A 12,171-nucleotide genomic window follows, 5' to 3' on the forward strand; every position below is an offset into this window, starting at 1 on the left:
GAAGCACGAGCGAAACGTTGGGGTTTGAGGTGGTAAGGTATTGGGCAACATAAATGGCAGGATTAATAAAAGAGCTTAGCAGTGTACTAGCAAGCCCATTAACAGATTTATTTAACCAATCACTGGTAATAGGAGTTGTCACGGAAGATTGGAAATTAGCGAATGTTGTGCCCATTCACAAGAAAGGTAGTAGGGAGGAATCAAGCATCTATAGGCCAGTAAGTCTGACATCAATAGTGGGGAAATTAATGGAAACCATACTAAGGAAAGGATTGTGGAACATCTAAAATCCCATGGATTGCAAGATGTAAAACAACATGGGTTTACTACAGGGAGATGATGTCAAACATTTCTCATATCTAGCTTTTAGTAAGGCTTTTGACACTGTCCCACATAGAAGACTTATCAATAAACTACAGTCATTGAGCTTGGGATCCCATATTGTTGACTGAATTAGGCAGTGGTGACACTTCTATTTCCTGTTTCTTGCTGTTATGAAAACTACAAATCCCAGCATGCCACATGCCTTGCTGGTTTGGGGTGGCTCCAATCTGCCTTGGTTGGGATACACTGTCAGACACACACAAAAGGGACTACAACTCCCAGCATGTGTCATTCAGAAGTCTTCAGTTTGTGGTATAACACCAGCATGCTGCCTCTGTAGTCTCCTGGGGGTTGTAGTTCACCACACCTCTGTAGGGCATATACCAGTGTTTCCCAACCAGGTTGCCTCCAGGTGTTGCAAAACTACAACTCCCAGCATGCCCTGACAGCCTTTGGGCATGCTAGAATTTGTAGTTTTGCAACAGCTGGAGGCACACTGGTTGGGAAACACTGGTGTAACATGATGTGTATGCTGAATAGGCTAGAACAGTGTTTCCCAACCAGTGTACCTCCAGCTGTTGCAAATCTACAACTCTAAGCATGCCCAAAGTCTGTCAGGGCATGCTGGGAGTTGTATTTTGCAACAGCTGGAGGCACACTGGTTTGCAAAACTAGCATACACACACACACAACAGGGACTACAACTCCCAGCATGTGTCATTCAGGAGTCCCCCCCCCTCCCCCTTCACATATAGGGGGAGATTTATCAAAACCTGTGCAGAGGAAAACTTGCCCAGTTGCCCATAGCAACCAATCAGCTTGCTACTTTCATTTTTATGAAGGATTGTGAAAAATGAAAGAAGCAATCTAATTAGTTGCTATGGGCAACTGGGCAAGTTTTCCTCTGCACAGGTTTTGATAAATCTCCCCCATAGAGATCGATCCCAGTATGAGATGTATTCCCCTGCAGTCCATACATCCCCAGCCCATGCACCTTCTCATCCTCCCCTTCAGATAACACTTATCTTTTCTGTGAGGTCCTTCTCCTGTGCAGACCTGCATCCTTAGAATACAGAGCAGGGGGGAGGGGAGGTGAGGAGCTGTGTACTCAGCTGGATGAGATGAGGGGGCGTGGCTTATTCCTCTCATGCAGACAGAGAGAAAAAAAAAGCTGTGACATCTTGTCCACAACAGACTCAGAACTGTGGACAACAGTAAAAGAAAACGCACTGAACTACAGAACTTCCTGCCCAACAAACAGGTAAGAAATACACACACATGCTGCCAAAACACATAACACATGTATATTGCAAAAAAAATGAAACTTACAAAAAAGATGCCATATAGTCAAAAAAATTAACCACCGGAGTTCCCCTTTAAAGGTAGGAAGACAATGTAATAGAGCAGCAGGAAACACTAGCAGAATGCTTGGGTGTAGAGGTATAAGATGTAGAAAAAGAGAAGTGCTCATGCCGCTGTACAGAACACTGGTGAGACCTCACTTGGAGTATTGTGCGCAGTACTGGAGGCCGTATCTCTAAAAGGATATAGATGCTCTAGAGAGAGTTCATAGAAGAGCTACTTAACTAGTACATGGATTGCAGGATAAAACTTACCAGGAAAGGTTAAAGGACCTTAACATGTATAGCTTGGAAGAAAGAAGAGACAGAGGGGATATGATAGAGACTTTTAAATACATAAAGGGAATCAACACGGTAAAGGAGGAGAGCATATTTAAAAGAAAAACTACCACAAGAGGACATTAAATTAGAGGGGCAAAGGTTTCTACAGTAATATCAGAAAGTATTACTTTACTGAGAGAGTAGTGGATGCATGAAATATCCTTCCTGCTGAAGTAGTCGTTGCAAATGGGATAAGCATAAGGCTATCCTTCATATAAGATAGGGCCAGGGACTATTGATAGGATTCAGATTATTGGGCAGACTAGATGGGCCAAATGGTTCTTGTCTGCCGACACATTCTATGTTTCTAGGATGTTCATCCGTGTTCTCTGACCCTTGACTTTTATCTGTGGTGCGTTGTTCTTGTAGTGGTTATGTGATATACTTACCCTTATACTTTTCTGGTGCAGGACTGTGGGTCACTACCTATATTTCTTGTGGGACATAATCTACGTTATACTTGTATTCCACTGCCCTGCAATCTATGCATTGTTGCCACCTATATAATCTATTCTCTTCTTTACCTGTCACTTTAGTGCCTTTATTTTATTTCTTTCTGCCGTGATTTTAAATGTATGTCATTTTTTTAAATTTCTGTTCAATAAAATTTATACTTTTATGTGATTGGCTCATTTTGTTGGTGATTATGTGCTCAGACATCACGACTGCTCCTATGAGCGCACTCGGCGACTCGCAAGCCCCTGTTTTGCTGCTTGGAGCGGCGGATTGTCGCTGCGAGCAGGCCAGGGGGCAGGGTGAGGCGGGCCAGAGGGGGAAAATGGGTGGAAACAGCTGGAGGCACACTATGATTCGGTTCACCGGTGGATCCACAGCGTAAAATACGCAGATCTGTTATGTGAGAACCTATCCTAAGAGTATGTTCACACGTACAGGATCTGCTGCATATTTTTGTACAGCTGATTTTGCTACCCATTAACTTCAATGGGATGCAAAATCAGCTGCAGAAAATATGCAGATCCTGTACATGTGAATGTACCCTAAAGGTGTTTGTGATACCTCTTGAAGTTAGAAAAGGAGCCTAGGAAGTGGGATGTTTTATGAAGGGGAATATGTTGTTTGCGATCAATCGGGTTAAACTTTTTAGCAAGTAGAACAGTATAAAACTGGAGTGTAGATTTTTGAACATCCCTTTCATACTGGTATAAAAAGAGTTTCTAGAGATGCAGTCTCTCTTGAATGAGATGTATATTTGTGGGGCATGTCAAGGAGGCTTTTTGAAATGCCTCAAGTGTTGCTATTTTATTGAGGGATTCACTGATAGTGAGAGTGCTGCGCGTCTTCAGTGTAGCCCAAAATTTAATGAATGTACCCCTGATTATGGCTTTGTGGACCAGTCACAAGATAGTAAAACATACATCTGGAGTGTCATGCAAGGTAAAATCTTCAATGAGGGAGATTCATCAAGACCTGTGCAGAGGAAAAGTTGACCATCTGCCCATAGCAACCAATCAGATTGTTTATTTTATTTTTCAGAGCCCTTTTCAAAAATGAAAAAAAGAGCTCTGATTGGTTGCTATGGGCAACTGGTCGACTTTTCCTCTGCAAAGTTTTGATGAATCTCCCTTTTAATGTGTTTAGAATGTTCCTAATGGACAAAAACGTGGGTGTTAGCCTGCGTAACAAAGTCAATGGGGGAGATTCATCAAAACCTGTGTAGAGAAAGAGTGGTGCAGTTTCCCATGGCAACCAATCAGATTGCTTCTCTCATTTTTAAAGAAACACGTGAAAAATGAAAGAACCAATCTTATTGGTGGCCATGGCAACCTCAATACTCTCTCTACACAGCTTTTGATAATTCTCCCCCAATATGGTTAGGGGTTTGAGGTGTAAGCAATAACATAACTGAAGCATGATCGGTCTAGGTCAGTTTACCAATGCTAGAATGAAAAGTCCATCCAACCTGACTTGTTAGTATTACTTTCAATAGTTTTTGTTATTGTTTTATGTGAATATACTTATAACAAATATTAACAAAGAGCAATTAGCCTTGTTTACAGTCGCTGCTGTGAGACTATGTCAAGCCATCAAGTAAATGAAAGACATGGAATAAGCCTACTAGTAGAAGGACATAGCCTTGTTGAATACAAATAAAAAGAACTAAAAGAATAACATTAATCTTTGTGATGAATCCAGTTATACCTTATGTTGTGTTTTATGGAAATAAAGTATAATAACCAGTGTGCTTTGCCTGGTTTAAGGATGGACTCACTAGGCAGCAGTGGTGACATAAGGTGGTATCATAGATGAAAGAAAGCACTATAGAGGATCCCATGAGGCACGAAACCTGGTGTATTTGTATAGCTGGTTATGTTGAGCAGCTCTAAGACATTAGTAAGTTAATGCTATGGGGGAGGCAGACCATGTTAACCATGTGTTGTTAAAGGGGTACTACCGTGCTGACAATTTATCCCCTATCTAAAGGATAGGGGGTACATTGCCTGATCGCGCGGGGTCCCGCACGCAGCACCCCGCTCTCATCAGGCCCCGGAGCGAACATCCGCTCTGGGTCTGATGACGGGGCCGGTGATCGTGACATCATAGCTCCGCCCCTGTGTCACATCACGCTCCGCCCCCTCAATGCAAGTCTATGGCAGGGGCGAGACAGCTGTCTCGCCCCCTGCCAAAGACTTACATTGAGGGAGCGGAGCATGACATCATATGGGGCGGAGCCGTGACATCACGATACTCCGGCCCCGTGATCGGCAGTCATCAGACCCGGAGCGATGTTTGCTCCAGGGCCTGATGAGAGTGGGGTGCTGCGTGCGAGATTGCGTGGGTCCCCAGCGGCGGGACCCCGCGTAATCAGGCAACTTATCCCCTATCCTTTAGATAGGGGATAAGTTGTCAGCACAGTAGTACCACTTTAAAGAGTGAACCCGTACCTCTAGCTAGGATATGTTCAAAGGCGTATGTTAGATTAAGTCTGTCTATAACCGTGTCTCTTGTCGGTATTGTGGCAGTTTTCCAGAATCGAGCAATAGCCAACTTGATGACAATGCATATTAGAGATAAGCAAATTTTTATTAAAATTTGATTTCGCCGATTCGCCGAATTTTCCTAAAAAATGTGTTTTGGTCCAAATTTATTTGCGGTGAATCGCTATTAAAAACAGCTATTTCTGGCCTACAGAGAACCTCCACAGGGGTGTAGAAGACTTTGCCTTGCTGTAAAATGCATAGGGTGTGTGCTCGGTTAGTGAAATAATACTGTTATTCAGTATGACATGCAGATCAGAGGTGTCGCTATTAGAATCACTGTCACAGAGCGGCACAATGACAGAGCCTGGAGGTGGCATCAGTATGAGCAGACCATATAGTGGCTGAATGACACAGCGTGGAGTTGGTGGCAGCATGAGGAGACCATATAGTGGCTGAATGACACAGCCTGGAGTTGGCGGCAGCATGAGGAGACCATATAGTGACTGAATGACACAGCGTGGAGATGGCGACAGCATGAGGAGACCATATAGTGGCTGAATGACACAGCCTGGAGTTGGTGGCAGCATGAGGAGACCATATAGTTGCATAATGACACAGCCTGGAGTAGGCAGCAGCATGAGGAGAAAATATAGTGGCTGAATGACACAGCCTAGAGGTGGCGGAAGCATGAAGAGACCATATAGTGGCTGAATGACACAGCATGGGGTGGCGGCAGTATGAGGAAATCATATAGTGCCTGAATGACACAGCCTGGAGTTGGTGGCAGCATTAAGGAGACCATATAGTGGCTTAATGACACAGCCTGGAGTTAAGGGCAGCAGGAGGAGAACATATAGTGGCTTAATGATACAACCTGCATTTGACAGCAGCTTGAAGAGACCATATAGTTGCTTAATGGCACATCCTGGAGTTGGCAGCAACATGAGGAGACCATATAGTGGCTTAATGACACAGCCTGGAGGTGGCAGCAGAAAGAGGAGAACATATGGTAGCAGTATGAGACAGCTTGGAGCTGGCATCAGCATGAGGAGAACATATGGTGGCAGAATGAGACAGCCTGGGGCTGTCATCAGCATGAGGAGAACATATGGTGGCAGAATGAGACAGCCTGGAGGTGGCAGCAGCAGAATCAGGAGTCCTGAAAGTGACCCGGTGACAGATTGTTGCAGTGAGTGGCAGTACCAGTACCCGGTGACGAAGGTGGGTGAAAAAATGGGAACTTAGCATCAGGTGTGGGGCATCAGGTGGGTGGCAGGATCAGAATAGTAGCTGAGGCTGGTAGGCAGAAGAAAATGGTTTCTTTTGTAAAAGTGTTAGTGTGCACAAGTATGTATTGAGGATATGCATTACGTGAAACATATCTTTTAATAATATGCTTAAAAATATGGACCCCGTTTTTTTTTTTTTTTATCAAACAAAAGGAAAGGTGTGCAAAAAACATCATGTGCTACCTACACCACCAAGTATTGATGTGATGCAAAGACCTTGAAAAGGTGGAAGGGAATAACATATGGCCTACTGTAACCGGTAGAGGTAAAACATTTTGCCTGTAAAGCCCTACTCTCGCATTATTAATTCCCTTCTTGGCAAGTTTTACTCGCTCTAAAAAGGGTGGCCCCACACAGGAACCTCTCCCTATTTCCACCTATAAACACTGCCATTTCCCAGGATTTTCAGGTGGAAATAGGGATTGGTTCCTTTGTGGGGCTGCACTTTTTAAGACGAGTAACACTTTACTCAAAAAAGTGGGAACAATGTATAGTCCATTGTAGCAGGTGGGGGTAAAAACTTCTCCTGTAAGGCCCTACTCTTGTCCTATTAATTCCCTACTTGGCAATTGTTACTAGTCCTAAAAGGGAGTCCCCACACAGGAAACTCTCTATTTCCATCTATAACCCTGGGAAATGGCAGTGTTTGTACGGGGAAATAGGGAGAGGTTCCTGTGTTGGGCCGCCCTTTTTAAGGTGATTAACACTTGCCAAGAAGGGAATTAATAATGCTAGAGTAGGGCCTTACAGGGGAAGTTTTTTCCCCCACCGGTTACAGTGGACCATACGTTGTTCCCTTCCACCTTTTAGAGGTCTTTGCATCACATCAATACTTGGTGGTGTAGGTGGCACATGGTGTTTTTTGCACACCTTTCCTGTTGTTTGATTTAAAAAAAATTGGGTTCATATATTTTATCCTAAGCATATTATTAAAAGTTAAGTTTAACGTAATGCATATCCTCAATACTTACTTGTGATCTGATGCGTGGGAATATCTGTAACTGAGAGCAGCGCCTTAAATATGTTTTGCACTATCCCTATTTGTGAAGTGTTGGTGTGGCACCATGGTCAATCCATTCTGATGCATCAGGCATTGGTGGGTGGAAATCCTGGCTGATCCATGCCTGATTCATCTTCGCAAAGTTCAGTCTCTCCACATTTTTCATTGACAAACTAGTTCTCCTTGGGGTTACTATAGCCCCCGCAGCACTAAACATCCGCTATGATGGCACACTATTGGCCGGGCAGGCCAGCTTTTCCAGGGCAAACTCTGTAGTTGCGGCCACAAGTTTGGCTACCCAAAAGTCCAGATCTTCAAGGTGTGTTGGCAGGGTCATATCAAGGTATGAATGTAAAGAAGCAGCATCTGGCACTACTGTCTGTGAACAAGCAGTAAGTGGAAGAGTATAGGCGTAGCTGCCGGCCGTCACAGGTGCAGAATCAGGTGGTGCTTCGAGTATAGAGGTACATTCAATGTGATACAGGAGCAAAAGAGACTCGGCAACTCCCCATTTCTGCAGAAATCAAGTTCCTTTATTCCAGGAGGTAAGATGGTCTGACCTCCTGGAATAAAGGAACTTGATTTCTGCAGAAATGGTGAGTTGACGAGTCTCTTTTGCTCCTGTATCTCATATCAAGGTATGCCACAACCTGCTGGTTAAGGGTCCTGCTCCAGGTCTGCCTGCTGCTTATGAGTTGCTTCACTATGCGGGTGAAGAAAGCTACTCATTAGTGACTGTAGACTCAGGCTGCTGATGATGGAGCTGGTACTGCTCCGGCCACCCATCCCCAGCAGCCATGGCAGTGGAAGATAAGCGCAGAGGGCCCCCAGAGTTAGACCTGTGAGAGGATGGTCGATGGCACAGATAGGCATCGGCCAACTGACTATGTAGGATGTATCTGTAGTAGGTCAGTTTGTCCACCCTCTCAGTGAGTGTAAAAAAGGCCCCAATTTTGTGCCGGTAGCGAGGGTCCAATAAGGTGGAGAGTTAGAAGTCATCCTGCTGCTGAATGGTTACAATTCATCATTATGCATTTGCCATTTGTGCAAGTGACTCGTAGGGACTCCCTTCCTCCATCTCCACTGCATACTGCCATGGTGTGTCTAGGTCCTCTGTCTCGCCTTCTTTATAACCCTCTAGCTAATCTAGCTTTTCCTGCTCCTCCTCTCCTGTCAGATGACTAGAAAAACCACCCATCTCACAAAACCTAAACTGTGCTCCACTGTGCCCCTCCCCCTACGCCTCCTCCTCAAGTTCAGCCTCCTCAGGGCTCATGTGGCCGTGGGATGTAGGCGCAATGTCTCCAGTGCCCTGACCAGCCATCGTTTCCAATACGTGTTTTAGTAGATGAAGCAGTGAAATGACGTTGTTCATCCCGTAATCCTAGCAACTGACTAATAATGTGGCTTCCTCAAAGGGCCTGAGCAAACGGTAGGTGTCACGTATGAGCTGCAACTGGTTGACATTGAAGTTACACAGGGGAGTCCCCCCATCCGTTTTCGATCATCATCGAAATCGGTGATGGCTTTTCTCTGTTCGTATAGTCGGTCCAACATATGGAGGGTGGAATTCCAACATGTGGAAATGTCGCAAATCAGACAATGTTGGGGGATACCGTTCTGACTCTTCAGCTCAAGGAGGGTGTGCTTTGTGGTGTACGAGTTGCTGAAGTGCATGCAAAGTTTCCTTCCCATTGTTAGGATGTCTTGCAAATGGGGGGAACATTTCAGGAATCGCTTGACAACCAGATTAAACGTGTGCCATGCAGGGTGCATGTCTCAGGCTTCCTTGTCGCAGCGCAGACAAGATGTTCTTCCCGTTGTCGGTCACCATGGTTCCAATTTGCAGTTTTCATGAAGTAAGTCATGATTCCATTTCTTCATAAATTACTTTTAGCAGTTCCTCCCCTGTGTGGCTCTGTTTTCCAAAGCAAACCATGTGAAGAACAGCATGACACCACTGTGCCCTGCACATATGGTATGCTGGAGGGGCACTGAGACTTGTCCATGCAGTAGAGGCTGAGGACACGGTGGAGGATGAGGAGGCAGAGTCGCACGCTGTCACAGGACCAATGGCCTGAGAGCATGGAGGCGGTAGAGGCGTGACCTATCCAAGTTGCTGTTGTGACTGTGCAGGAACCACATTCACCCAGTGGGCCATAAAGGACATGTATTGTCCCTCACTGTAGCTTCAGCTCCGCACATCGGTGCTGCTGTGCGCACTGACACGCTAAAGGATTGGCCCACCTTCTGTTCCACAAAATTGTGCAAGGATGGTACTGCCTTCTTCACAAAGAAATGATGGCTTGGGACTCTCCACCTCGGCTCGGCACAAGCCATCAGTACTCTGAAATGTGCAGAGTCCACCACTTGAAAAGGGAGGGACTGCAACACCAGCAACTTGGACAGGAGCACATTCAGCTTCTGCACCGTTGGATGAGTGGGCACATACTTTTGTCTTTTGGACATGGCTTCGCCGATGGATTGCTGGCAGAATGACTGACTCGAAGTAGAAGGAGCGGGAGCATCTGGAGCAAAAGAAGATGAGTATGACAGACAGCTCCCTTTGGCTGAGGTGGGGGAGCCTTGGCTGGCTGAAACAGGGAGCGGCATTCCACTGGGTGATGCAGCAGGCTGGACCACCACATCGGAGCCACTGTTCTTCCAGGCCGCTTTATGGTGACGCTGTGTATGTTGATGCAGGGCCGTGGTGCCAACATTGAGACTCTGGCCACGCTTCACCTTCTGCCGACCCACCTTGCATGTGGCCATGTTAACCTTCCCTGGATGATTGATGAAAAACTGCCACACCGAGGAGCTGATTTTCCCACCAACAGTCTGCACTGATTGACTGCTACTACTGATGACTCCAGGAACCCCTGTTTCACTACAGGAAGGTAGGCTGCCGAGAAGCAGGTGGTCTGCCCCGGGCACATTTGGCTCCAGACTTTCCCCTTCTGCCACCATGCTGACTGACAACCATGCTACCAGCTTGCTGGCTCCGCTGCTGCCTCATAGGCAACCTGCAAACCTCTTCTCCTGATGATGATGAAGCTCCTTCTTCACCCGGCTCCCAAGTGCAATCGGCTTCATCATCATCGAGTTGAACCTACTTAGGTTCCTCAACAGTGTCTGCTTCAGGAGCCTGAACGCTTGCAACACAACCTCCCACGCCACTCTCCTCATCACTACTTGCTTGCCAAGCGGCGGAAGCGGCGGATGTCTCCTCCACTTCTTGGCTGGACAGTAGCTGCTGACTGTCCTCTAGGCCATCCTCACTAAATACTGGAACTAAACCAATAGCATAAAATTCTTCTTTGGGGAGGGAACAGCCTTGGACAGAGGCAGTGGGAGGACAGGAACTGCTCCCGTGCCATGCCAACTGAGGTTTGTGTCTGAGGAACCCACCTACTGTTGACTGGGGGGTGTCAGATGTCACTTGTGATCAAGTGGATGACCGTGTTAAGCAATCAATAAAGGCAGATGGGTTTCTGGTTGAGACACGTCCGCTAGCTTATACTGGAAGCTCAGGCCTCTCGCTGCGACTCCTGCTGCCAATCACCCCTAGTCTGCTGCGACATCTGCCTGATAAATGTAGGCCTTTGCCACTCCTCTGTGCACATCCTGGCACTTCTCTGCCTGACATACAGTACTCAGTGCGTGTATGAGGGAGTACAATACCCTCCACTACGCTTAAAACATTATATGTGTGTAACACCAGCCAGTGTGTACTTTTGGCTGGCTTTTCACAGTATCTAGGCCCTTAAGACTTTAACAGGAACAAAATATTACACCTCTTAAATGTAAGTATATGGTATGCACTTATGAGGGGAGGCAATGCACTCCAGCAGGCTTAAAACAGTATTTGTGTACAACACCAGTAGTACACACCAGTACTGCAGCACACAGTCGCTGTGTATTAAACCCAAAATTGCACTTTCTCTCTCAATCTCACCCCCTTCCCTATTAGTGCTTCTAGGCAGGATTTGGTCTTGAGGTGAATCACTGCTGTTCTGTGCAACACACTGCTCTCTGTCCCTCTCTGTAATAGAACGCTGTAATGACTGGGAGGTGAATCACTGCTGTAAAAATGCTTTTCTGTGGAGCACACACTGCTCTCTGCCCCTCTCTCTGTGCAACAGAATGCTGATTTGACTGGCAGGGGAATCGCTGCTGGAAAAAATGCTTTTCTGTGCAACACACAGCACTGTCTGTCCCTGTCTCTCTCTGCAATAAAAGGCTGATGTTACTGGCCGCAAGATGGCTGCTGATTATATAGGGCTGTGACAACACAGGTTTGGCTGGCTGCTGATAGGCTGCATGAAGCATATGATTCAGGGTCATCCCGCCTTCCCAGGATTCCTTGCCCCATGTCCTCATATGTGGATCCACCATTTTAGATGCCCTGAAGCCTGGACTGCACTAAAGGGAGTTTAATTAAGCAATTTGCGCAATTGAATCATGGTGATATTCACATTCATTGCAAATAAAAAATTTCCTGAAATACGTAACGAATTTGGATTCATCAGATTCGATTCGCTCAGCCCTAATGCATATAATATAAAATATGTCTCTAAGGGGAGGTGGAATCTTATGAATACCTACAAACAGAATTATTAGCTGGGGAGACCATCTAATTTTTAATCTTAGAAGATCACCAATGAAGACCCTACAATCCTCCCAAAAGGGTTGTAATAAGGGGCAACTCCAGAATACATGCAAAATTGTTCCTTTCAGTCCACCGCCAACATGTATTTGTTGAGCCAGGATATGCCAGTGCTATTTTGTCGGGTGTGAAATACCATCTAAGTATAGTTTTATAGGCTGATTCGATATGCGATGAGCACGGAAAAGCTCTATGAATACATTTAAATGTATTTTGCCACTGATTTATAGAGATAGAGATATAGTTATTATGTAACCACAGAACAAAAAGA

General features: G+C 45.7%; 1 protein-coding gene and 1 long non-coding RNA gene across 2 annotated transcripts in view; one reads left to right on the top strand and one right to left on the bottom strand.

Annotated features, from left to right (window-relative positions):
- The window catches only part of DRD2 (dopamine receptor D2), a 531,813-nt gene that overhangs the window by 272,169 nt on the left and 247,473 nt on the right, over positions 1–12,171 (top strand). The gene's annotated exons all lie outside the window — the stretch shown is intronic.
- Positions 1–12,171, bottom strand: part of LOC130293530 (uncharacterized) — a 161,342-nt gene that overhangs the window by 74,915 nt on the left and 74,256 nt on the right. The window lies entirely within an intron of this gene.

Source organism: Hyla sarda, chromosome 10 (assembly GCF_029499605.1).
Source record: "Hyla sarda isolate aHylSar1 chromosome 10, aHylSar1.hap1, whole genome shotgun sequence".
Lineage (NCBI taxonomy): Eukaryota > Metazoa > Chordata > Amphibia > Anura > Hylidae > Hyla > Hyla sarda.